General features: G+C 46.2%; 1 protein-coding gene and 1 pseudogene across 3 annotated transcripts in view; one reads left to right on the forward strand and one right to left on the reverse strand.

Moving 5' to 3' along the window:
• Nucleotides 1–2,139, forward strand: part of LOC108301405 — a 12,050-nt pseudogene extending 9,911 nt beyond the window's left edge.
• Nucleotides 1–5,816, reverse strand: part of CCM2 (CCM2 scaffold protein) — an 80,035-nt gene that overhangs the window by 57,090 nt on the left and 17,129 nt on the right. The gene's annotated exons all lie outside the window — the stretch shown is intronic.

The following is a 5,816-nucleotide window of genomic DNA, read 5'->3' on the forward strand; positions in this document are numbered from 1 at the left end:
GAGACAGAGTCTGGCTCTGTCACCCAGGCTGGAATGCAGTGGCACAATCTGGGCTCACTGCAACCTCCACCTCCCAGGTTCAAGTGATTCTCCTGCCTCAGCCTACCGAGTAGCTGGGATTACAGGCACCCACCACCACATCCAGCTAATTTTTTGTATTTTTAGTAAAGATAGAGTTTCACAGTATTGGCCAGGCTGGTGTCAAATTGCTGACCTCATGATCCACCTGCCTCGGCCTCCCAAAGTGCTGGGATTACAAGCATGAGCCATCACATCCGGCCCACAGTCCTACTCTTAAAGATAAACTCTGTTCCAACTGCCATAGGTTTCTGTCTAGCTGTCAAACAAGCACTGTCCTGGATAAGCAATAGAAAAACAATTGCAGCTCACTACCAGATGCTAACTGACCTCCTGTTCCACAAGCCAAAACTACAGCTGTTACTGGATAAGAGACTGACTTCAGTAACTCTCTCCTGACAAGAAGACAACCAGCCATGAACTGGTTCTAGCCAGTTTACAGAGGCTGTGTACTTGAGTGCCCCGTTATCCTTGCTTCATCTTTTGAGGTAAGTGGCCTGATTATAACATATTTAAATGTTGTCTCCACCCCAAAGTGAACATGGAATATAAATATGCCTGTCAAGAAAAATAACTGTCAGGTACTACACTTAGTATCTGGGTGATGAAATAATCTCTACACCAAACCCACATAACAGAAGTTTACCTATATAACAAACCTGTACATGTACCCCTGAACCTAAAAGTTCTTTAGACATGCATGTTTGGGCCAAGCATGGTGGCACTCGCCTGTAATCCCAGCACTTTGGGAGGCTGAGGTGGTCAGATCACCTGAGGTCGGGAGTTCGACACCAACCTCACCAACATGGTGAAACCCCGTCTCTACTAAAATACAAAAATTAGGCCAGCTGTGGTGGCTCACACCTGTAATCCTAGCACTTTGGGAGGCCGAGGCAGGCACATCACTTGAGGCTAGGAGTTTGATTGAGATCAGCCTGGTCAACACGGTGAAACCCTGTCTCTACTAAAAACACAAAAATTCGCCAGGTGTGGAGGTGGGCGCCTGTAATCCCAGCTACTCAGGAGGCTGAGGCAGGAGAATCACTTGAACCTGGGAGGTCGAGGTTGCAGTGAGCCAATATTGTGCCACTGTACTCCGGCTTGGGTGACAAGAGCAAAATTCTGTCTCAAAAAACAAAACAATAAAATAAAGTGCATGTCTGGCTTCTTCTACAAGAAAACACCAAACGGTGGATGGCGCTGGTGCAGCCGGGGGACCCAGAGGCCCCAGGGGCACTGGCATAGAGAACCGTGGTGGCTTCCACAGAGGTCTCAGCAGTGGCATCTGGGGCCAAGGTCGCAGCCATTGATGGGACCGGGGCCGGGGCCAAGGCCATGGAGCTTGCAAAGGCAAGGCCAAGGATAAGGAGTGGATGCCCATCACCAAGCTGGACCACCTGGTCAAGGACACGAAGATCAAATCCCTGGAGGAGATCTATTTCTTCTCCTTGCCCATCAAAGAATGTGAGCTCACTGACCTTTTCCTTAGGGACTCTCAAGAATGAGAGTTTGAAGATTATGCCGATATAGAACCAAACCCATGCTGGCCAGCGTACCAGGTTCAAGGCGTTTGTTGCCATTGGGGATCACAACAGCCACGCTGGTCTGGGTTTTAAGCGCTCCAAGGAGGTGGTCACTGCCATCCACTGGGCCATCATCCTGGCCAAGCTCTCCATTGCCCCAGTGTGCAGAGGCTACTGGGGGAACAAGATTGGCAAGCCCTCCACCATCCCTTCCAAGGTGACAGGCTGCTGAGGCTCTGTCCTGGTGCGCCTCATCCCCACACCCAGGGGCACTGGCATCGTCTCGGCGCCTGTGCCCAAGAAACTGCTCATGATGGCTGGTATGGATGACTGCTACACCTCAGCCAGGCGCTGGAATGCCACCCTGGGTAACTTTGCCAAGGCCACCTCTAAGACCTACAGCTACCTGACCGCTGACCTTTGGAAAGAGACTGTATTCACCCAGTCTCCCTAACAGGAATTCATTGACCATTCTGTCAAGATCCACACCAGAGTCTCTGTGCAGAGGACCTAGGCTCCCACTGTGGCTACAACATAGGGTTTTTATACAAGAAAAATAAAGTGAATTAACCCTGGGAAAAAAAAAAAAAAAAACAGAAAACTCAGCCAGGCGCAATTGCTTACACCTGTAATCCCAGCACTTTGGGAGGCTGAGGCAGGCAGATGACCTGAGGTCGGGAGTTCGAGATCAGCCTGACCAACATGGAGAAAGCCTGTCTCTACTAAAAATACAAAACTATCCAGGCGTGATGATGATGTGTGACTGTAATCCCAGCTACTCGGGAGGCAGAGGCAGAAGAACTGCTTGAACCCAGGAGACAGAGGTTGTGGTGAGCCATGATCATGCCACTGCACTCCAGCCTGGGCAACGAGAGAGAAATTCTGTCTCAAAAAAAAAACAAAAAACAAAAAAAGAAAACTCAGTGAATCCCAAGCATCATAAATACAAATGTATCCATACCTGAACACATCATAAACCAACTACTGAAAATCAAGTATAAAGAAATTCTTCAAACTGTCAAAGAAGACATTCAATATGACAAAAATGACAGATAACTTCTCAAGTGAAACAATGGATCCCAGAAAGTAATGAATCTACATCTTTAAAATGCTGAAAGAGGCTGGGCATGACGGCTCATGACTTGGGAGGCTCAGGCGGGCAGATCACTGGAGTACAGAAGTTGAAGACAGCCTGGCCAACATTGTGAAATCCTGTTGCTACTAAAAATAAAATAAAATAAAATAAAAATAGCTGCGTATGGCGGTGTGTGCCTAAAATCCCAACTACCAGGGAGGCTGAGGCAGGAGAATCGGTGGAGGTTGCAGTGAGCCAAGATCGTACACGGCACTCCAGACTGGGTGACAAAGTGAGACACTGTCTCAGGAAAAANGGAAAAAAAAAAAAAAAAAAAGCATGTCTGTTCAGTACACATGCATCAGGACCCCCTCCATGAATATTCATAACTCCTCCTATAACCTGTTGAATATATATACTTGGTCAACCCATTCAGCACAAATTCCTGTTCCAACCCCTCCTCCTCTGAAGTGCCTACCTTTCAGGCTCTGCCAAAGGCTAGCCTTTCCAGCCTGCGGGATGGCCAGCCCCCTTTGTAAGAAATAAAGTATCCTTTCCAAATATGTAGATCTCTTGAATTTTAAGTTGACAAGGCCAAAGGTAAATTATTCCAGGTGGAAATATTCCAGAGGAAATAAAAGTGCTAAAAATGATAAACAGAGGAATAAATAGAAAAGGTCAATATTTTTTCTCTTTTTTTTTAAAGTCAAATTATGGTTTTCCCTTTGTCTACAGGATGAGGGGGATGGGGAATGGGAGCGGTATCAGTGTGGCAAGCTTGAAGAGGGCAGAATGCCCAGGGCCCAGCAATAGGTCAGCATGCATGTCAAGGACAAGACAAGAAGCATGTCCGGAGATGAGCTTTCTAATGGGCCATTATCCCATGTCTTCTCACTATCCCTTCCCCTTCCTCAGGTCCGCACTTTTGGCCAGTGATGTCCACAATGTCCACAGCCAGTTCTGGATTAGCACACGTGCAGTAGGATTAGAGCAGGCATGTCTGGGATCAACTCTGGCTCAACATGAGGAAAACTGAGAGAGTCAAGCCCACCTTCAGCCAGTCAGCAGGGCCCAGGAACAGCATGGTCAGGGCTGAGCTTTGTAATTCGCCTTTTCCCTTTTTTCATCCTCATTTCCCCCTCCCTTTCATCAAACCTAAGCTTTTGGCCAGTGAACCCAGGAAGGGGAAGGGAGTATTTCTTAGTTCAGCTTTAGGACAGCATGCCCAGCGGCAGACTGTGGGGCGGGAACAGTGGCATGTCTTCAGCTGAGTTTGGCTGGCACAGCCAGGAGTACTAACCTACAGGGAGACTAAGCAAAACGGCAAATACACCGAAGAAAACAGGAACCAGGTTTTTCGCTGTTGGAAAAGCAAGGTATGAATGTAGCCTCCGCCTTCCGAGTTCAAGTGATTCCCCTGCCTCAGCCTCCCAAGTATCTGGGACTATAGGCGCATGCCACCACACCTGGCTAATTTTTTGTATTTCAGTAGAGACAGGGTTTCACCATGCTGAGGTTTCACCAGAGCCAGGATGGTCTCAATCTCCTGACCTCATGATCCACCTGCCTCGGCCTCCCAAACTGTTGGGATTACAGGCATGAGCTACCACGCCCAGCCTGAACTCTAATTTTTAATACATAAATAGATCCAAAAAAGAAGGATGTATGTGTATGTAAACCTCCCCAGCTCTGCCTGCTAAGAGAACCTAGAAGAAAAAACACCTTAGTAGCAATGAGCACACCTACTGAACAGACCTTGGTTTCCAAATACCATTTCCACTAAAAGCAAGAAGGACTACTTGGACAACTGCCTGGTTCCAGGGCTGGGACAGGGAAAAATAAGATTAACCTGAAACATCTTATTTTAGCAAATGTAAAAAAGTGTTCAAAGAGGCTGGGTGAGGTGGCTCATGCCTATAATCCCAGCACTTTGGGAGGTCGAGGCGGGTGGATCACGAGGTCAGGAGATCAAGACCATCCAGGCCAACATGGTGAAACCCCATCTATACTACAAATACAAAAAACTTAGCTGGGCATAGCGGCACACACCTGCAGTCCCAGCTACTTGGGAGGCTGAGGCAGGAGAACTGCTTGAACCCAGGAGGCGGAGACTGCAGTGAGCTGAGATCATGCCACACTCACTGGGTGACAGTGAGAGACTCTGTCTCAAAAAAAAAAAAAGAAAGAAAGTGTTGAAAAACAAGAAGGATGAGAAGGACTTGTCGAAAAGACGCCAGATATACAACATGAATATTCTTGGCGCTACTAAACTGTACACTTAAAAATGGTTAAGACTGGCCAGGTGTGGTAGTTCAGTCCTATAATCCCAGCACTTTGGGAGGCCGAGGTGGGAGGATAGCCTGAGCCCAGGAGTTCAAGACTAGCCTGGGGAACACGGCCAAAAAAAAAAGATTAAGATAGTACATTTTGTTACATGTTTGTTTTTTCACTGAAATTAAAAATTAAAATAAAAAAAAAAGACACCAGAGCCAGCTTCAAGTGGTTCCCACTGGCTGAGTTTGGGACAATTTGAGCTTCAAAATAAATAAGGATACTAGAGGACTACAGTCTTGCAAGTAAGAATAAATAAGAACTTTAAAATGAAGAAACTTGGCAACACTATCTTAACCAAGCAACCACAGTTAATATCACCAACATGGGACAAATTGACATAATTTTCCCTGATATGATGTCATGAGAAGAACACATGATCCCTGTGGCAGTCCTACCAAAAATACTAAAGTCATGAGAACAAACAGACCCAACTGAGGGTCATTCTACTAAGTAACTGACCCATAATCTTCAAAAATAGCAATCATCAAAGACAAGAAAAGACTAGGAACCAATTCAGATTCAAAGAGCCTAAAGAGACATGCAAACCAAATGCAACACATAATCCTGAATCTATAAAATCTATGAATCCTAGGGCTATGTGAAGAAGGTATCATAAAAATCAGCAAGTCTGAGTGGGGTCATGAGTTATGCAGCAAGATGGAATGGATGTCAATTTCCTGATTTCAATGGTGTCAGAATGGTGAGGTTAGAGTCCCCTTGTACTGAGGAAGGTACAGTCGAAGTGTTAAAGGGTCATGGGACATTATGTCTACAATTCTACAGTTTATTCTTTTTTTTTTTTTTTT

Source organism: Cebus imitator, unplaced genomic scaffold (genome assembly GCF_001604975.1).
Source record: "Cebus imitator isolate Cc_AM_T3 unplaced genomic scaffold, Cebus_imitator-1.0 Scaffold34, whole genome shotgun sequence".
Classification (NCBI taxonomy): Eukaryota; Metazoa; Chordata; class Mammalia; order Primates; family Cebidae; genus Cebus; species Cebus imitator.